Genomic DNA, 22791 nt, shown 5'->3' with positions numbered 1-22791 from the left:
TCTTGATGTAAAAAAAAAACATCAAATTTGCATCAAGTATGACGTCAAAAAACACATCAAAAAAGCTAATCAATTCAATGTCAAGAACTTAACATCCATTCTACGCTAGTGTTAGATGTCAATTTGATGTCATTTCGACTTTAAGGTAGTCAAGTTGCATCAAATCAACTTGCAATTTTTGTGTTTTCTGATTGTGTTTTAATAGTAAGGTGCCCGCTGGTTCCTTACATCCTGATTATGGTTTCCTATACATCCATACCATCTAACTAAAAGCAAAAGCAAAATGGACATGTCACATATGATTAGAACTTATTTCAATGAAAATAAACAAAATGGGTCATTCATCACCATCACCATTCATCAAATTCTTGTATTGTTCAAATTATCATAATAATCCACTAGGAAAAAAAAAAAAAACTAGTTTTTATTATAAAACAAATGAACAGCGCTAGAACTTGAGCACACATGGCTGAGTTTAGGTTGGGGGGAGAAGAAAGAGTGTCTCATTTGACTGAAACGATCTGCTTCATTTCCAAATCACTTAAGTCCAAAGACAAACAGATTATCCCGAAACACACACGCAGAGCAACAACAAAAGAGAGCAAATGCATGGCACGTGATGACACAGGAACATGTTTTTATTGCCTTGTTTTCAAGGAAAATTTATTGCTCCCTCTGCAAACAAACTTCCATGACCTCCCACTTTGATCTCAATGATGGAAAAAAGGCAGTTTGGCACAGGACTGAGTTTTCCAGTGCTGATATTGATTGTGTTGCTCAGCAGGTGGAGGGGGATCAAATTCACCAAGGCACATCATGGAAAAGAGAACATTGTGTACATATGATCAATTGTTGATTGCTTAAACTGGCAAAGAGGAAGAAGGGATTGTTTAAAAAGAAGATGATTGCTGGGATAGGCTCCTGCGCACACCTTAAGGGTGTGTTTCTATGAATGGAGGTGGCTGAATCAGCAAACCAAATGTAGAGAAAACTACAAAAAAAAAACATGTTTAGTTTATCATGACAGCCTCTCACGTCCACTACGCTCAATTAATTACAAGGCGATTGATTATTCCCAGGTGACGCAGTGTCACAGTAGGTAGTCCTGTTACCTCACAGCAAAAAGGTCGCTGGTTTAAACCTCGGCTGGGTCAGTTGGTGTTTCTCTGTGGAGTTTGCATGTTCACCTTGCGTTCGTGTGGGTTTTCTCCGGGTGCCCCAGTTTCCCCCACAGTCCAAAAGCATGCGGTACAGGTGAATTGGGTAGGCTAAATTGTCCGTAGTGTATGAGTGTGAATGAGTGTGTGTGTGTGGATGTTTCCCAGATATGGAGTGCGGCTGAAAGGGCATCCTCTGCGTAAAAACGTGCTGGAAAGTTGGCGGTTCATTCCACTGTGGCGACCCCGGATTAATAAAGGGACTTGGCCGAAAAGAAAATGAATGAATGAATGAATATTCCCAGGATATTATAATTATAAACTGTAGGTGGTAGATCTTTCTAATGTCTGGCAGCTAAACTCTGTAATAGCCTTCCTAGCACAATTCATGAAGCAGACACACTGTGTTTAAAACTAGACTAAAGACAATGTCTCTCTGCATTAGCATACACATAAAACACTAATGCTTTTGAAATCCGAACACTCTAAAGCATAGATTTCAAACTCAATTCCTGGAGAGCCACAGCTCTGCACAGTTTTGCTCCAATCCTAATCAAACACTGATTGCTGTAATAATACAAAAAAATCCAAATAATCATGTTCAAAAGAGTCATGAACACCTTCATTTGTTGGATCAGCTGTGTATGATCAGGGTCAGAGCAAAACTGTGCAGAGCTGCAGCCCTCCAGGAATTGAGTTTGAGACCTATGCTCTAAAGCAGTGGTTGTCAAACTGTGGCTTCTTCAAGTAGTACGCCAAGGAATCAAATATGTCATATGTACATGCTACATGTATTTCAAAATTTATCAAAATTTATTTATATATGATTATGATGACATATAGCCTATATTTCAGAGGTCCAGGCAACATTTCCAGGTGTTGATGAATTGGCTACTATGTGTTAATACTTTACATTTAAGTACAGGAGTTCATATATATATATATATATATATATATATATATATATATATATATATATATATATATATATATATATATATATATATATATATATATATATAGTATTTATATTATTTATATATATTTTTTAAAACAGTAACCTACCATTTTAAACTTTTAAAAGCACATTTAAATTTAAATGTTGACATTTTAAGTTTTTTGTTTGTTTGTTTTTTACATTTAAGAACAGTACAGTGTTATTGTTATAATATTTAAAGTGGCTGACAATAATATTCTTAATAATACGAATTAATCTGCCATGTTTTTGAACTGTGCAGAGCTGGAGCTGCTTTACTGGGCCTGCTACACTTGTCTATTTCAATACTGCTTATGGTGGTACTTGGAGAGTACTTGGTAAAGTTTTTTTCCTCGCCGCTATCGCCACTGGCTTGCTTGGTTTTGAGACTGGGAGCTGCGCATCCAGTGTTGCCAACTATTTCCAATGAGAAGTAGCTAAAGCCTGCCTGAAAAGTAGCTAAATGTTTCCAGATGACGTCACACAGTAATTTGCATATCAGTGACATCATCACTTACTATCTTACAAGCAGAAAGCTGCGGTCACACTATGCTTTTCCTCCAATAGACTTCCATTCATACGCACGCAAATGCGTCAGACCAGAAATGCAGGGTCATTCTTCAAGTATCGCAGGTTGCTGCGGTGCAAAGTTTAAGCTTTGTGAACTTTGACCTGCGAAGGCCAATCAAGGATCAAAACATGACCTCTCTGGACAGAAATTTAAAACATGGAGCAATCGCTTGCTTTTTTTAATGTCTAATAATCTTGTTTAATCCCGCCCCTTTTCGCAGCGCCGCACGACAGAATTTTGCATGCTCAAACTCTAGTGGGACCGTACCTTAAGCCCGCAATGTTCCTACTATCTGGGGCGCCGTGTATTAGATTATATTAAAACATTACATTCAGCACATTAAATAGGTTCTTATTAACATATTACTTTGCGTGATGATGTCATTGCTTAATCACAAAAATACTAATCAAAACTACATCTTTATGTAGTATACAAAATTATCAGTGTTTTCTCTAATTGACTGGCCATCTCAGCAAAAACATTAATTGAAATATGTCCATTTAGATTTGGATGTAAAATAGAGTTGACTATTTGTAAAAGTAATACACATTTTGATAAGAATTTTTTTATTATTAAATATAACACTGATAATGAACAGCTACATTCTTTTAAACAATCACAGCTTGTGTTCTTAATCTTTTTAACAATTATAGCACTATTGGAATTTATTGCTATCTAAATTACCAACACTTATCCGTTAACAAATAAATAATGGTAAATTAACAGTTATGAAAAACAATCTGAGCTAGCAATTTACTCTACTGAGTGAAGCCTGCAGCCTTTTGAGTCACTGTTTAAAAATTGCTAAAAGCAGACAAATGCATGTTAAAAATTGCTAAATTTGTTGCTAGGTGCTTTTTGAAAAAAAAAGTTGCTAGGGTAGTATGAAAAGTTGCTAAATCTAGCAACAGAATTGCTAAGTTGGCAACACTGTGCACATCAATGGATTTGTTTTTCATTGTTTAGACTTTCAGCTGTGAAAATTAAACCACACTGAACTGAACTAAACTAAACTTTAACTCTGAAAATTAGACTGACACAGTTTCAATTTTCTGGAACTTCTATGTTAGGGTGTCAAACTCAATTTCTGGAGGGCCGAAGCCCTGCACAGTTTAGTTCCAACCCTGCTCCAACACACTTACCTGTAGGTTTCAAACAAGCCTGAAGGACTCAATTAGTTTGATCAGGTGTGTTTAATTAGGGTTGGAACTAGGGTTGTAACGGTATGAATTTTTTACGGTATGATAATCGTCTAAAACAATACCACGGTTTGACGGTTTCGCGGTATACGGTATTAAATAGTAATTCTCATAGCAAAGACCCTGAAAAGAATAAGAACACGTTTTCTGACTGAACAAAGGTTTTATTTCAACAAACTTTTGAAAGAACCATTTTAATAGAACTATAGAAGTCTTTTATAAAAATAAACTGAAAAATTTCCCATTTTAATAAATTAAATTAGAAGGAATAAACAAGCAAGGTCTTTTAAGATTAGACAAAAATAAACTTAAACTGTCCTTCCTTATAAGCAGGATAAATGGGAGACCAAAAGTGCAATACCAAGTTTATGGCTGTAAACATGTATTTAAAGCGTTGTTTTTTTCAGTCTAGTGGTGAGAGAATGAGTGAGAGAGTGAGAGAATGTGTCCACTTGTACAATGAACAAATAAAAAAATAAGAAAATAATAAATAATGTGTCAAAGTCCAAACAAACATGGTGCAAATCCTCAATAAAAAAATAGATATAGATATTTACTATACTATAAATAGTTACATAACGAAACTAGATTCAATATGGAACATCCTTAGGTTTATGTGCAAGCATGGATATGGTTGTCTGTGGATATGGATTTGGATATGGTTGTCTGCAATGCAGACAAACAGCTGCACCTTCATTTGCGTCTTTTGAAAACAGCAAGAGCAGCAGTTCGTCTTTGCTGTGTCACTGTTTTGTCATGTTTCTGTGCTGCTGTGCATGCAAAAGTACTTAGTATGAGAATTATTTCATGCAAAACTTTTTTTTTTTTGCGTTTTATTTAGCCGCGCATCAATGTATGCCTATCTCTCATTCCGTGTTGTTCAAAAAGCTCATTGTTGGTCCACAAACAAAAGCGAAACCTATGCTTATTGGTTGTGATATAGCGAGTTTGAACCAATCTGGGCACGGAGGAGGGACAATGCATCAATGTATCATGTCTGGTTTGTCTGGAGAGACACAGTGACAAGCGTTTCTTTGTCAAATCAGCGTTGTCAAATTTTGATGACGTAACCGCACTGATTCCGGAGCCTCTGAAAGTCCGCGAATGTTATGTGATACAGCACTGGTTAAACATTATAACATTATATCAAAAGTTATAAAACATTTAAGAGCAATACTTATTTTTAGCCGCGGGCGGCTGTCTCGGTCTTTAAGGGTTAAAACCGTTGATATGCAATTGTTCATGGTATGATAATCGTGCACGTTCAAATCGTGGTAGACCGTCATACCGGTATATTGTTACAACCCTAGTTGGAACTAAACTGTGCAGAGCTGCGGCCTTTTTGGAACTGAGTTTGACACCTGTGTTCTATGTTAACCTGCTTTGACACAATCTACATCAGGGGTGTCCACACTTGGTCCTGGAGGGCCAGTGTCCTGGAGCCCCTGATCTACATCGTAAAAGTATATGCAGGAATCCTAAACGTAATTTCAATACCTTTTTAAAACTTTTAAAAGACCTCAGAATATTTTAAGACCTCATTGCCACTTTAAGTTCTAATCAGTATCAAACCTTTGACTAAATAAACTGTTGTCTTTAAATAAATCAATGGAGCACAATCATGCAACAGAACTCAGATAAACTAGGAAGAAACAAAACTTAAAAGAATAAATTATGTGGTTGTTTTCAGCGACACTATTAAAACTTGTCTTTCCCCAACCAGGGGTACACACGCTTAAATTTTCCCATTTTGCAGTCTGTTTTGCTCTATTGTTTTGCTACATAAGGAGAGCATCACTTCACCTTCCCATGTTTGTCGCAAATTACGTGACATCACCCGGACAAAGGAGCTTGGCTGAACTCACCCTGGCCGGAACCAATCGCATGGATTAAGCACACCATTGTTAATATTAGAAGGAAAATAAATATATTTATGCTTTTTTGGAGTCAAACACTTTGGAAAACGCTTGAACAAAATTTAGGACCTCATAAAAACACAATTAAGACTTTTAAAAACCTTTTAAGGGCATAAACAATTCATCAACTTTTAATACTTTTTTAAGATCATGCAGACACCCTGAATAAACATTAATTAAATTGAATTAACATGCTTAACTTTGCATGTGATAGTATGTCATGTAAACAAAACAACACCAACAATAGTAGCTTTCAGCAACTTTTCAGACAGCTGCTTCAATTCAATGCCTAATTTCACTGGTTAAAAACTAGGCTCACCTCAGCCAGGAATGTAAAATTTATGACATCGTTGGTGGTCCATCTTTTCAATATTTCAAACAAAAAAAAAAATCCAAGGTGCTTCAGTTTCTTCGAAATTAAACTAGGAGTCTGTTTTATTCCCAATTAATGTAATCCTCTATGACCTGGGGGATAAGCGCCATCTGAGATGTATGCATTTAGACATTCCACTGGTAAGACTCAATCTGCTGTGGTTCAGACATGCTGGAAAGACAACATATATCACATGATGTCAGAATTAATGGAACCTCTATTTAAGTGTGGAGGATATGCATGATAAACAACACAGGACTTCTTGTGCTGAATGCAACATGTTCAGTTCAGTTCTAGCAAACAGGAAAACTCTTGAAGAACTAATGTTGGCTAACATTAGACGTAAAGGGAAAGTTCACGCACAATAATAAAAAAAAACATTTATTACATTCTTCCAAAGCAGTTTGAGTTTTGTTCTGCTTGTAGCCATTAACATCCATATTAGGAAAAACAAATGCAATGTTTTTACTGATATTCAACAGAAATAAAATGTTCAACAGAAGAAAGAACGTCAAACAGGTTTGGAACAAGAGGAGGGTATGTCAGAATTTTTCCTTAGGGTGAACTATCCCTTTAATGTTAGCTAATAGCTTGCAACTTTCACATGGTCACCCACTGAAGCGAAGCAGGGCTGCACTGGGTTAGTACCTGGATGGGAGACCACATGGGAAAGCTGCCGGAAGTGTAGTCAGAGAGGCCAGCAGGGGGTGCTCAACCTGTGGTCTTTGTGGGTCCTAACGCCCCAGTATATTGCTGGGGACTCTATAGTGCTCAGTGAGTGACGACTTTCAGATTAGACATTAAACCAAGGTCCTGGCTCTCTGTGGTCATTAAAAATCCTAGAATGTCCTATGAAAAAGATAGCCTGATCTCACGAGAAAACGTAAGTATTTTACGTTTTGCCAGTTTAGTGGCTAACTCATACGAATTCGTACGAGTTCAATCATACAAAAATGTACGATTTTAAAAAGGAGGCGTGGCACCTAACCCCACCCCTAAACCCAACCGTCATTGGTGGATGAGCAAATCGTACTAAATTGTACGAATTAGATCGTATGAATTCATCCGAATTAGAATCAAAATCAAAAACTTACAAATTGCCGTGAGATTGTGTTTACCCTGGCATTCTGGCCTAATTTGCCCACTTGCCTCTGTCCATTATGGCCTCCTAACCATCCCCATTTCAAAATTGGCTTCATCACTCTGTCTCCTCTCCACCCATCAGCTGGTGTGTGGTGTGCTGTCTGGTACAACATGGCTGCGTCATCCGACAGCATGCGTCATCCGGGTGGATGCTGAAAGTGTTTCTCTAAAACGTGATGGACATTTAGTTCTAGATGGCTATTTAGGTTATGGTTTTTTAGGCAAATAAATACTAAAAATACAGAAATCAGGATGTTAAAATCCTGTCACGTGTCTGTCACGTGTCTGTCACGTTTTTGGATCCCCTTGAAACATTTCCATTGCAAGTGTTGTGAGAAAATGCAGTGCGTTTTCAGAAATTGCTTTCATTGTGAGAAAATGCAGTATGTTTTTGAATTTATTTGCGTTGTGATAAAATGCATCAAATTTTCGTAAATTGTTTGTATTGTGAGAAAATGCAGCGGGTTCTATTAACTTGTTTGCATTGTGGGAAAAAGCAGTGCATTTTCGTAAATTGTTTGCGTTGTGAGAAAACGCAACATGCTTTTATAAATTGTTTACGATGTGAGAAAAAGCAGCGCATTTTCGTAAATTGTTTGCATTGTGAGAAAACGCAACATGCTTTCATAAATTGTTTGCATTGTGAGAAAACGCAACATGCTTTCATAAATTGTTTGCGTTGTGAGAAAATGGAGCACGTTTTATTAATTTGTTTGCGTTGTGTGAAAATGCAACACTTTTTTATTTATCCGAGTTGTGAGGATTTGCAGAAAATGTGCAGTCAAGCAGATAAAGATTAGGTAAACACTTTATAATAAATACACACTATAAAGCATTTATAAGGCATTAGAAAATAGTGAATTTATTATATGTTAAGCATTAAAGAGCCCATATTATACATGAAATAGGGTCATATCTTGGTTGTAAGGGTCTCCAACAACAGTTTAATATGCATGCAAGGTCAAAAAAACACTTTCATGGTCTCATAATCTGCATTTATTTTTACCTAATTATCCCAGCGACTCCTGTATGAATTGTCCAGTGATTCATTTGTTCCCAAACCCCTCCTTAGCGCGAAGCTAGTCTGCGCTGATTGGACCAATGACAGCCTGTTGCGATTGGTCGACTGCCTACAGTCAGAGAGTGAAATGCAAAACAGCTAATCAGCAATATAAAAGTAATCACAGTCCATGCACGCTCGATAGTGTAGGCGTGGATTTTAGCTGCCAGTGGGTCAATGTAAATACAGACTATGGACTTGAAAATTCAGACGACTGACTATTTTATTGAGCAAAAACTCCAAAAACAGTTAAGGAGATCTCCTAGCTTCTCACTCTGCTCTTTTCACAGACACACACACACATATTACACACACACACACACACGCACTTAACCCTGCTCCGGACGACAACGCGCGCACACACACACACACACACACAAACACACACACCTCCGGACGACAGCGCACGCACACAGAGACACACACACTACTCCTCGTCCACGGAGCTCCGTTAACAAAGCAGCACGCGTCGCGTTTTTAACGTGACTTTGCAAGCGATAAGAGAATATAGCCAGTTAACCTGAGACAGTACACGCGGTTACAAGTAACAAATCACAACTAAATACATTTGCAAGCTAGAGTCAACGAGGCAACTTTTATCGCACATACTTACACTTGAGAAATGGAGGAAGAAACCCATCCTGACATGTCCAGCAGTAAGTTACTCTTTACTGATCCTTCCTTTAACAAACGCTGATGAAGTATTCTTTGTAGCATGTAGTTTCCAGTAGTTTCCAACTGCTTGGCTATAATGCTGAGGTTTCATCTTTGGGTAGAGACTCAATATATCCATCTGCAGTGTGACTTCAATCGACCGGCATGTTTGTGTGTGTGTGTGTGTGTGTGTGTGTTTGTGGGTGTGTGTGTGTGTCTGGGTTTCTGCGTCAGAGGGCGGGGCCTCAGGTTTGAAATCTCCCGGGTTTGCGCGTGCACGTGAATAACATGGTTTCGTTCGTACGTCATGGCGAAACACCTAATGAATCGGTATCAAGGCGACTCGTTTGAAGCACTATGAGTCGACTCTTTTATAGATGAATCAACAGTTTTAAACACTGTACACTAACAGATTTAAGCCTTAGCTGGATACTTCACTTCACTTAGAGCTGTGTTACAAGCTACATGGAGGGGAATTTTCAAAAACCCATAATATGGGCTCTTTAACTCTACATTAATAAGCATTAGTAAGCAGTTGTAACGAGGAGACTGACACGGAAGGATCCATTATGCAGTATTTATTAATCACAACTTCACTCAAACACACAATATTCACCTGAGTGCACACACACACATCCACAGTAGTAGTAAGGGTATCAAGAATGATGATGAACAGACACAGAGTGAGTTACCAGGCATGAGTGGAGGGTAATGAGCGAGAATCAGAGTCCGTGTATCAGGCTTGGGTCGAGGGCAGGCAGCGAGTATCAGAGTCCGTATATCAGGCGTGGGTCGTGGGCAGGCAGAAGGCGAAGCAAAGTAAGAGACAGGCTGGAGTCGTACACAAGAGATCAGGCTGGGAATAACGCTCAGTAATGCTGGCCGGGGCTGAACAAGACTTCGCACTGACTGAGTGTTTGAGTGCGGCTTATAAAAGGTACGTGGGTCGTTAGCCTGATTCAGATCAGGTGTATGCGGAATCAGTGTAGATGGATGATGTAATGCTAAAAGTCCGGAGATGGTGGCCTCTGCTGGCCAGCGAGGGGAATGAGTCGGTGACAGCAGTTTATAACTGCAACTGCAAATGCTTTATTCTTGACTTAAAAACATGTTTAAAATATGCTTAATAATTGTACTTTCATACTTTGTTAAGGATTTATAATTCATTACTAAATTAAGTATCACATTATTTACAAACCATTTGTATTTAAGAGTAATTGAGGGTTTTTAGGATCATTCAGAATGAGTTAGTAAATGATTGATAAACTATTGAAATCAATATGTCTATTTATCAATTTATATGTCTTATTTTTTTTAGCCATATATTAATGGCTGCTATGTATGTTAATAAATGCTTTATAAACTCACCATCATCCAGTTTTGTGAGCTAATCTAAAGTGAGGACTATTTATGCTTTATAAATCCCTTATAAATGACAAATAAAAGCTCAGTAAAATTCTAAACAGGAAAAATTACATTATTCATTCCTATTCATTTACAGATACACAAATGAAACTGTACTTTAAATGAAAAATAAATCTTTGCAACCTTATCTAAAATAAAATTACTGTGCAGTTTAAACATTGCATCCTATTATATTGTTAAATTACTAGATTGTTGTTGTTTTATCCAGTTTGATGTCGTATTTTGACACTCCTGTTATGTGGCAATGTTTAAACTTTACAGTTATTTTACTTTTTAGAAAAGATTGCAAAGATTATAGTTCATTTGATTCTGAGCCTTTAATTGTAATTTATAAGGGATTTATAAAGCATGAATAGTCCTCACTTTAGATCAGGTCAAAAAACTGTGTGAAGTTGAGTTTATAAAGCATTTATAAACATATTAGTTAATTATTAGTATATGCCTGAATAATAATATATATAAATGTTGATTTCAATAGTTTATTAACCATTTACTAACTCATTCTGAATGATCCTAAAAACCCTCAACTACTCTTAAATACAAATGGTTTGTAAATAATGTGATAATGATTTATTTTTCACTAATAAATAAAGTAACTAAGTATAAAAATACAATTATTAAGCACATTATTTAGGTGCTTATAAGTCAAGAATACAGCATTTGTAGCTGCAGTTATAAACTGCTTACTAACGTTTATTATTGTAGAGTTAAAGCTTAACAAATAATGAATTCCCTAGATGCTAATGCTTAGTAAATGATTCATAGTGTGTAGTTATTATAAAGTGTTGCCGAAGATTCTGCTCTGGAATGGCAGTATACTTCTCTGATGTCAGTTTGACAAATGCATAGCCACACCCCTCCACCGTTAGTTTGCTGCAAGTCAAAGATAAAAGGAGGAGCATAAAAACAAAGCCCCACCTCCTTCTCAAAATTCTGTTTCAGTTGTAAATACATTATCATAGTAAAATAAAAGTCTGCAAATAAAAGTCACACAGACATTAAAAAATAATAGTTCACCAAAACTGAAAGATTCTATCTGTGCCCTTTACTTCTAAGCCTTTTGAACTTTCTTTATTTTGTTGAACACAAAAGAAGTGTGCTTTGAAAAATGCTGGGGGGAAAAAAATTATAGTATTTGTTTATCCTAGTCAATCATTTACATGTTTACAGGTTTACAGCTTTGTTTAAAATATTGTCTTTTGTGTTCAACAGAGTAAAGAAGCTAATAAAGGTTTGAAACCACTTAATGATGAGGAAAAACAGTGAGTAAATTAAAATATTTGGGTGAACGATCAATTTAAGTTGGGTAAGTGACGGGGTTTTAAATGGACCTCATCATGCTGTGCTTTATATATCTTTATACTCTTGAAAACTGGAAAATCCAGCAAACTGCATCACTGTGTCAGAAATGATTTATACAGTAGGCACTACATTTGAATTTAAACTTTGCAACCATTAAAAAGGTATGTTGTAGATAGTATCAATATACATACTTATGCCATGTAATGAATTTCACATGACCTACAAACGTCAGCTGCATTTCTTCAGCCTACTGCCATTCATAAATCTGCTCCCAAAGAGGGTAAAGTTTTAATTGAACGCACATACAGTACCTTGTCTGAAGTAACAAGTTATCTCAACACAATCTCACGGCAATTCGTAACTTTTTCATTTAGTGGCTAATTCGTATGAATTCGTACGATCTAATTCTTACAATTTAGTACGATTTGCTTATCCCCCAATGACGGTTGGGGTTAGGGGTGGGGTCAGGTGCCACGCCTCCTTTTTAAAATCGTACCATTTCGTACGACTGAACTCGTACGAATTCGTACGAATTAGCCACTAAACAGGCAAAACGTAAAATACTTACGTTTTCTCGTGAGATCAGGCTGGTTATCTAGGTATTTTCAGCTACTCTTTTAAGAATACTATTGATCTGGGCAAAAAACCTGGCACACTACTTTTTGCATTTATAGTATGAAAGTAGCGGTATTTGGAAACACAGTGGATTGGGTTGCTGTATTGCTGCTCTCACTATGGGAAGTGGAAGTGCTTTGTTTAGTTTGTCAACCAGACATCAGTTTACTTTGTCAGCCAGACAGACCAGCTCAGTACCAACACGATACCAGTTCTATCCAACATAAACAGGCCTGGGTCAATTTTGTTTATGCTAAATTTGTAGGCAAGAAAATAGAAAACTGATATTTTTCTTTAAAAATTCTGTAAATCTGCAAAAATGACTGTACTTGTATATTATAATTAAAGGGTTAAAATGTACTTTACACTAATAAATAAGTGGTTCTTTCAAGAATTGTTCACTGATCACTATGACAACAAAGAAACAAACAAGAAAAAAACAACATTTTGGAACCTTCATTTTAAGCAGGATTTTTTTGTTTGCTTATTGTCACATTGTTTAAAAAAGAAGAGTTACTGCTATAAGACTTTAGTTACTAGTACATTTTTAACAGAGGTGTGTAGAGTACCTGAAAACCATACTTACAGTAAGTAAAAGTGCAGATACCTTACTGTAAAAATGACTCCATTACAAGTTACAAGTCACCAATTCCAATAAGACTTGTGGAAAGTATTAAAGTATCCAATTTTAAAAGAACTTAAGTATTTTACTCTGAATGTAGACTTAAAGACAGATTTTATTTCCTAATAAAGACATTAAATGTATTAAATGTATCACATCAATGTTTCAAAATGGCAAAACAGATTAAAAAATAGACGAAAAATCTCGGTCAAACTCAAATGTTTAAAAAAGGCACAAACTAGTAAAAAAATCTAAGCTAACTAATGTGATTCACCTCTCAGTCTCAGAGCGGGGGCAATATTTTTATTTTGAGTAGTTTTTAATTGATAAGGATATTCTCTGTATTAAAATTAAACAAAGAGGAGCAGTGTTATTTTACTATCAACTTAGTAAACTACATATAAATTCAATGAAAAATACATCACAAACTCACAGCCAAATGCACCTGATGCTAAATGTATAATTTCAGTGATACATTTATTCACATTGCACAAAAAAATGTCATATCATGGTTGTTTTTGCCATATCAGTAACTGCATTAACTTTTGGTAACATTATGCTTACAATACCATTGTAAAGTCAGACATAATTTGACTAAATTCACATTAAATTAACATTAAATTTACTCTTACCTTATATTTTTTTCATAAATTTGACGATAAATTCTTAAAAGCACTTATTTTCATGGTTCGTGGCAAACAAAGTAGACCCTGCATCCTGTAAGAGCCATTCTGTATATCGGCAAATGAAATAAACGTACTCGGCCGTTAACAAAAATACATTCTATACAGTATGAATGTGAGCAGTACGAATGAAACTTGAACTTATGTCATCCGCCATTTTGTCATGATCACGCGATCTACCCACGTGAATTACGTCGCTTCATTCCTATTCATGAATTCTTTCACAGGGCATGATGGGATCAAATAGACTTTCTACAAGCATAGCAGCTTGCAATATAATCGTTTACTACAATATACTAACTCCCAACAGCGCTCCTCTTTCTGTTATCTCAGAAAAACCTAAAGTTCTTGGCAGTGCTGAGTCACATGATGTAATGAGGAGCCTGACACGGAGGGATCCATTTGCAGTATATTTATTAGACAGTTCAATCACAATCATACAATACGCACTTACGTACGAACTCACATCAACAGCATTCAGTATGGGTCTAAGGGCTGGCGGCAGGTAGTTACAAAGTTATAGAACAGGCATGGATCAGTGGCAGGCGGCGTGGTTCAGAGTCCAGATATCAGGCGTGGGTCAAGGGCAGGCGGCGTGGTTCAGAGTCTAAGTACAAGCAAGGTTCGGGGCAGGCAGAAGGCAACTCAGTCAGAAACAGTCCAGGATAATACACGGGAGATCAGGCAAGGAAATAACGCTCAGAGATGTTAGCCGTGGCAGAACAATACTGCGCACTGAACTGAGGTGTGTGTGCTGCTTAAATGTGTGAGCATGGGTCATTAGCTGGATGTGGAGCAGGTGTGCTGGCAGTCAGTGTAAGTGGATGACGTAATGTTCAGAAGTCCGGTGATGGTGGCCTCTGCTGGCCAGCGAGGGGAATGACTGGGACCGAGTCGGTGATACATGATAAAATGATAACTAATATAACAGAAGAGCAAGGAGGAGCAACTGTTCATGCGAGATATAAAGTGAGAGGAGTATTTAGAGACATGTCCACTCGTTTATGAAACAGGAGCAATGTACTTTAACAAAGATGAAATTTAAAGTATCAATCTCAGAAGGTTACTATTGATCCGATATCAATACCAACGTTGGTATCGATCCTATCGATATTAGGATTGATCCGCTCACTCCTAATGCACACTTCAGAATCTTACCAGAAGTAGTAGGTCATCCAGATACTTCTCGAATTCTATAAATTCGGACATATTACTTGGCTCGCTCGTTTTTAGCGTACTATATAGTATGAAAGAATGCAATTTCGGACGCAGACCTAGTCACGGCACAGCAGTGTCCATTATGTTTTTTGGGTCCCCTTGAAACATTTCTGTTGTGTTCCATTCCTTTTACAAGTGTTAACACAGCATGTTTTCGTAAATTGTTTGCGTTGTGAAAAAAGCAATGCATTTTTTTATTAATTTGTTTGTGTTGTGAGAAGTGAAGTTTATTTATAAACCAATTTCGAGTGGATCACATGCTAATGATTGTTCACAGCTATTCCAACTTCAGCTAATGACTAATTATCCTATCAGACGATCCTTAACTCACTATAAATAACTAGAGTTTTCTCATCTCAATATCTTCATCTTGAAGAAACCCCCCCCACACAACCCTACTTTCACTATTTTCAAATGAGCGACACGGTGGCCGGTGATTAGCGTTGTTGCCTCACAGCAAGAATGCCCCTGGTTTAATTCCCTTCCAAACCAGGTAACATTTCTGTGCGGAGTTTTGCTCATTCTCCCAGTGAGTTTTCCCCGGGTCCTCCAGTTTCCTCCCACAGTTCAAAAACAAGCACCCAAAACAATTAATCCAAAATATTTTAGCCAAGCTGAGTACACCTTGTCAGCATCCATATCTGACACTTAGCTATAATAAGCAGGAGGGGGAGTCTACCTAAGCTCAAACTCCCTTCTCACCCTGCAACAGGAGGGAGACCAGGGCTCAAAGATCTTACAAGCTCAGAGTTCTCTCCCGGGAGAGCATGCCAAACAAGCTTTATTATTAGTCATCAGCTAAGTGTGAACTCTTGAAAATGCAGTACATTTTTTATGTGTTTGCATTGTGAGGATTTGCAGCACATGTGCAGTCAAACAGATGAAGATAGTAATAGTATATCCTATTAACAAGGCATATGATTCAGGGTCCTATCTAAATAAAGTCCACCCAAGACTGAAAACTACATATTTAACTTTACACTTTACACAAACCTGTTTGATTTTCTTTCTTATAATGAACATGAAAGAAGACATTTTGAAGAATGTTTGAAACCGCTAACCATTGACTTCTATTCATTCATTCATTTTCTTGTCGGCTTAGTCCCTTTATTAATCCGGGGTCGCCACAGCGTAATGAACCGCCCCATTGACTTCCATAATATGTTTTTCCTACTGTGGATGCCAGTGGTTAGCAGTTTTAAACATTCTTCAAAACATCTACTTTTGTGTTCAACAGAAGAAGAACAAAGGTTTCGAACCACTGAGTAAATAGTAAGTTAACATTTTTTGCTTTTTAACAAGCAACAGTTTTTAATATTTAATGAAGAAGAGCAGAAAGCCATCTGTTGGCACTTTGTGTGTCAGAAAGTGAGTAATTCATTACACATTACCTTGCATCATACTGTGGGTGTGCCTCTAGGGTAGCCATGAGGGTCCATCATGCTCTCCGTGGGGTTATTAGATGCTATTGTGTCTGGTGAGAAAAGACACAATGGGAGATACTATATCCAAATGTGTGAAACAGGAAAAACTGAATTAGCATGTGTGCTCCATCCCAAAGTCAGTCCAATGTCCTGCTGTCCTCCTTCCATTAGCTTGTGTTGAGTCACTGTTAATGAAGTTGTATAATTACAGTGCAGTCTAATGAGTGACCAAGGCCATCTCTTTCATTTGAATGAGCGCTAAAATAGATGCTGCAGTGGGTCGGGTTCGCAGTTTAGAGGGTGTGGGCATCCACACCTAGCTTAAGCAAGGAGGGTCAGGCTGCAGCTCAAACTAGCTCGTGTTGCTAATGATAGGCCTTTGCTTTCCATTGTGTATCTGTCATCGCTAAAGCCCTCAGGGTGAGAAAACTAATCTCAGCCTTGGTTTTCAAGGCCTGAAGTTAGTCTTTCAGTTTAATTTAAAAGACAACAATGACCAGAAACTCAAAAGCACTCCATACTGAGGGGATAACATGTGACCCTGGACCACAGAATCTTGTTTCGCATCGATATAGTTTTGGGAATAACCAAAAATGCAATGTATGGGTCAGAATTATAGATTTTTATTTTCATGGCAAACAATATTAGAATTTGAATCATTCATTCATTCATTTTCTTGTCGGCTTAGTCCCTTTATTAATCCAGGGTCAGAATGAACCGCCAACTTATCCAGCAAGTTTTTGCGCAGCGGATGCCCTTCCAGACGGTTTCTCTGGGAAACATCCACACACACATTCACACACTATGGACAATTTAGCCTACCCAATTCACCTGTACCGCATGTCTTTGGACTGTGGGGGAAACCGGAGCACCCGGAGGAAACCCACACGAAGGCAGGGAGAACATGCAAACTCCACACAGAAACGCCAACTGAGCCGAGGTTCGAACAAGGTACCTTCTTGCTGTGAGGCGACAGCACTACCTACTGCGCCACTGCCTCGCCAGAATTTGAATCACTTTCCATAAATATATATTGTAAATTTTCTACTGTAAATATATATAAACTACATTTTTATTAGGAATATGATTTGCCAAGAACCTCATTTACTGTAGATAGTTTTAAAGATGATTCCGATAGTGGTTTCAGTTGAATTTTATACAATGCTAACAAACCATACATTTATGGAAAACTTTTCTTTCTTTATTTATTTTCATTTAATAAATACATTTCAATGTCCAAAAAAATTTACGTATGACTGTTTTGTGGTTCAAAGTCAAGGTTTCAAGGTTTATAGAACATAAATTCATTTGTGTTATGGCTATTTTATATTTTTATAGTGCACTGCGGGGTACAATCCCAAATTGTCATTTGTAATTGAAGCTTTTAGAAGAATTAACCTTTTTTTTTTTTTAAGTGTGCTTATTTTGGTGGTCAAAAGGGCATTGGTGTGTGGATGTCTAATGAATCTCTAAGGTTTTGACATCATTGCATTTTTGACATCTGCTTGATGTCATTTTGGTGTCATCAAGTGTCCTCTGGGTATTGTCACTTTACATTGTTGTTATCTAGTTAAGTCCCCCAAAAAGACACCCCCAGAAACTTTCACTATGAATAGATCTTACATCAAGTGTCATACACATTCTACACAGATTATTTAACAGAAGAGACGATGAAAATTAAATACTAGGTCTTTTCATTTTTAAAGTATATTATTCTTACAATGCCAACATAGGCTCATTCTGAAAATGTACCCCTATATACATTTCTGGAGATCGCGAATTATGTAGCCAGAGGTACGTAAGGCTGCATTTCATCTTTAAAACAAATGCGACAAGGCGGCAATCTTATGCCATGTGTCATACCTCAACACTTTATATACAGTTTGTTTACTTTAAATAACTACATTGAAAAGGAAAAGTAGATGTTTTCGTTATAAACAGTATAATGATAATAAATGCCACATTACCGTAAGACATGTCTTTTTCTGGAGCTTCCGCTATAAATGTGTACTTCATCATGCATCATATGTCATGTTAAGAATGGTTTGAGGTCAAGTAACTTTGGGCTAATTTTCAATCTTGTGCCAACTATTCCTTTAAAGAGGCCTTAACATGCTGCCTTGGTGCTTGTTAAATAAGCTTTTGAACAAGTATAATGAATTGCAGATAACAAAGAACAAGGGGTTTGTTAAAACACGGAGAACATGAAGAACACACACACACACACAAATGCACACAACCTTATAGAGAAAATAATAGGGTAAGCACAATGACACATCCGCACTCGCTATTAAGTCTAATAACAGCAACACAACTCAGGCATAAACACACTAGTCATTGCCCAGAGGAGAAAAGAAGATAAAAGGGAAGATTAGGAAAGTGGGACGGGGAGGAGCCACGAGGTACACAATGTTCACGTGTCTTTGAATGAATGAGGGGATGGAGAAAGAATAAATGTACAATCAGAGTGGTTTGGAAGGGGAACTTCGAACAGCACTCTAATTGAGAATAGAGTAACTGTACTGCAGGTGTGCTGCACCTGGTATTATGTCATCAGTATTGTGTGGACTCGGGCCTCAGGACCTGTTTGAGACCTTTGTGACACAAACCTTGCTTTCATCAAACAGAAACTGAAGGATATTGAGAGAGATGTCAATGTCAGTAATGCCTGATACAGGTGTGCATGTATACAGACTGCATTGTCCTACAATTTCTTATGAATATGTAATAATAAAATACTTAATAATTTAATTAAGAACTTTTTTTAAATGATTTGGTTTGATTTTAAAATGTTTCATTTATTTTAAGAGCCAGTAGCCAAGTGGTTAGAGAGTTAATGCATTATACTGAGATGTTCACAGCGACCCGAGTTCGATTGCCAGCTTGAGGCCCTTTGCCGATTTTTTTCCCCTCTCTCTGCTCCCCACATATTCCTGTCTGTAACCTTTAGTGTTCTGTTCATTAAAGCTGTGTTGTGTTTTTTTAAATTATGATATTAAATATATGATACAAAAAGACATGGATTACTTCATGAATGTATTTAGATAACTATAAGTTAATATAAGTAATTAAGTAATATAAGTAATTAATCAAATATAAGTATTTTTGTCAAGTTTTTAATTTTACTGTATTTTGTTTATTTTTCAGTGTTTTGTCGATCTGTCAGATTGTTGTTGCTTTTGTGAGTCCCCTATATGGCAACCCAGGCTCATTCTGAAAACGTACCTCTAAATACATTCCTGGAGAGCACCAAATACGTCCTAGGAGCTACATTTTTTTCGTGAATCCACCAGAGGCTGATGTGTCCACTTTTTTTGGGTGCTTTCACACTAGCACTTTTGGTCCACACCCGGGTTCGTTTGACGTCAAAGTACTTCAGAACTTTGTTTGACTTCAAAGTCTTTTGAAACTTTGGTGTGCACCCATGAACCGTACCCGTGTCTCCCTGAAAGAGGTTCGTGCAAGCTCTTTGACGGTCACTTCTGATTCATTCATTAATGCAATCGTAACCAAACAATGGGAGTGAACCTCCAACTGTACAAAAAATTGAACACACATTCGTGTGTATGTCTGTGTATCAATTACCTTGGTGACAAGCAGGACCCGTGCAAACAGTGATTATAGCCCCTTTCACACAGTGATACCAGTAAATAAAATTCTAAAAAGCGATGTTCACATAGGCAAGGACGTTACAAAATACCAGTCAATTCTGACATCACTAACCAGAAATGACTTCTAAACAGCTTGTAAACACAGAAGAAGGTCGGGCTTTTGTTGATGGTTGATGGTACATAATTTGTGTGTGTGCTACTGCTTTCACACAGCGCAGAATTCCAACATATTACCGGTAATGTTCTAGCATCTCTTTCTGGAAAACTACCCGAACTAATTTATCGCAATTTTTTAAAAAGGGCCTGTCCATACATAAACTCTTTCCAGAAAACTGCCGGTAATTTTCCGGGAAAGGTCTGTGTATGTGAAAAAGGGCTAATGTCTGCTTGTCTCCAACAAAAAGTGGTGGCTCTCTGTGTTTTGGTTTTGGTAACAAAAACCTGTAAAACCTGACAACAGTATTGCGCCAGTGGTCATCACGAGAATCCCGCTCTGCCTTGCTTATATGGGCCGGCTGACTCGTCGGCTTTTTTTCACAAACACAGAGAGATGAAAATCAGAGCAAAACAAGACTGAGCATTTACAATGACCAAACCGAAAACAAAACTTGTTGCAGAAGTGAGACTTTTCTTCCTTTCTTTTGTCCATTGTTTTTGTTCATTAAATTGACATGCAAATAAAACAATAGTGCAAAATAAACATTTCTTACTGCAATGCTTTAGAGACATTGCTCACTGCAGCGCCATTTGAGCAGAGCTGAGCTCCAGCGAGGGGGAGCATGAGCTCTCGCTCCTCCTCATATAAGCTGTTTTAATGCGTACACCAACCCCACCCCTAACCCTACCCCCAGTGACATCACTCGTAGAAGAAGTGCAAGAAAGGAGGAGCGAGAGCTCATGCTCCCCCTCGCTGGAGCTAAGCTCTGCCCAAATGGCTCTGCAGTGAGCACCACTTAATGCTTTATGCTTTATTTTTATGCAAACCGTAGATTTATTTTTCATAAAATAACAGTAGGACTTTGTAAAGCAGATAACTCACACATTCAAGGCAGAATGATAATGAGAAATGTTATTCATAGTTAGTATTATTGTCATCTTCGTCATCATTAATATTTTATAATTATTAGACATTCATTTTGGAATTATTGTACAAATATCAATACGTCCTCTCAGCATTAGTTAGATAGATGCTTCTGGTATTTGTTAGTCCTAATTGATGTTGTTTTCAAATACAATAAATCTGTTACAAGTTGCAGTGGTGCTTATTAATTTTTAGTGGTTGCTCCTAAATTTCTTTCTGCCGCTCCTTAATTTTTGAAGTTGGGAGCACCAGCAATTTCAAGCCCTGCATTAGACAAATACTGTTTTTTTTTTATTTTATTATTTTTATTTATTTACTGTTCTGTCATTTATTTACAGTGTAAAATTATGTCTGTTAAAGTATCCAAAACATTCACTTATTTTTAAGCACAAAGAGAGAAATTTACTATTGTTTGTTTTTTATATTATTTTGTGCTCTATTAATTAGTTACTGAGCAGCAATAAATAACACTGTAAAATAAAAGGAGTTTTCATTATTATTATATATTATTATATATTTATTTTCTAAACTAGTGGGGTTTAAAATGAATAAATGCATAATAACCGTCAAACCGTGATTATTTTTCAGACTATAATCGTACAAACAAAATCTATAATCGTTGCATTCCTACTTCCTATACTGTTTACCATGCTACTCTGAATATTTGCTCTGCAATAGCATGTAAGTGTGGCTTAGTAATAAATTACTACACTAACTATATAACTGGCCAATGACATGAACTAGTGGGTTGTCTGCTGTTGTGGCGGGGTCCACACGTTCGCAATTTCAGGAGGTGTGGCTTTGAATCACAGTCCCTCCCTGCCGTCCAAAGATAATATGCTAAGCGGTTTGCATTTTGGCTGATCACCTACTGCACCTATACGTAAACAAACTATGTGCATAATTATACATTTTATTTTGTGTTGCTTTTAAGGCAATTGGTTTACTCACGGTTTTTACAGTGCAGGTGTGTGAAGTCACTGTAGATTAATGGACAGCATCATTCCTCAAAGTCAATGACATCATCCTGACATCACTGAAGGCTATAGAGTTTCCATTTGTCCTGATTCATGCCGGGACAGGCCGCAAAGGAGATCTGAGTTGAATCCCAAACGGGAATGACCCAGGTGCACACTAACAAACATAAACTTACATGTAGTACATCCAACCGTCTTTGCAGCAAGCGTTAACATAAACAGTCGATGGTGGTCTAGAACAAATTTTGAAGCAATTTTGAGTGGAATTGTGTGTGTGTGTGTGTGTGTGTGTGTGTGTGTGCGTGTGTGTGTGTGAGTGTCATAAACACCCTCTCCGCTTCCCCAGTTAACCTTAAGGGTACGTGCTGAACATTTGGACACCATGCTGTGCACGTAGCTGTCAGAGCGGTTGAGTAATGCGCTGAGAGATGTCTAACATTAGGTTGAACCATCACTGCCCGTATTTGGCAGATTATAAATGTCTGAAATGAAAGAAACGCACTTTAAAGTGAACTGTGTTAGTGCGGTTTGCTGTCAGCACTCAGCAGTTTTAATTCTGTCATCTGGATTTCGTGCAACACAATCTGCTGCTCGCATGAATTCCGAACATTTCCCAATGACATCATTTATGGATTCCTCGACGTGTTGCATCTTGTTGACTTTATGTGCCGCCAAAACTTCATATTGCAGAAGACTTGACACATTTTGATGGATAGGATAATTGAAGCATTATTTCACCTTAAAATGAATTTTCTGTCATCATTTACTTTAGTGTTTTTGGTAG

The 22791-nt window shown here is 37.3% G+C and overlaps 1 long non-coding RNA gene across 1 annotated transcript; it reads right to left on the bottom strand.

Moving 5' to 3' along the window:
• Window positions 1–200: 200 nt before the first annotated feature.
• On the bottom strand, window positions 201–22301 carry LOC147833590 (uncharacterized). Its single transcript, XR_015509050.1, has 3 exons — window positions 21982–22301; window positions 16089–16388; window positions 201–1392 (listed from the first exon to the last, which is right to left on the bottom strand). It is a non-coding gene; the product is annotated as an uncharacterized LOC147833590 (long non-coding RNA).
• Window positions 22302–22791: the final 490 nt, after the last annotated feature.

The sequence above is a fragment of the Danio rerio genome, chromosome 15, assembly GCF_052040795.2.
Source record: "Danio rerio strain M-AB ecotype USA chromosome 15, GRCz13ab, whole genome shotgun sequence".
Taxonomy (NCBI): Eukaryota; Metazoa; Chordata; class Actinopteri; order Cypriniformes; family Danionidae; genus Danio; species Danio rerio.
The sequence above is the reverse complement of the archived record's forward strand: the minus strand, read 5'-3'. Positions and strand labels throughout refer to the sequence as shown.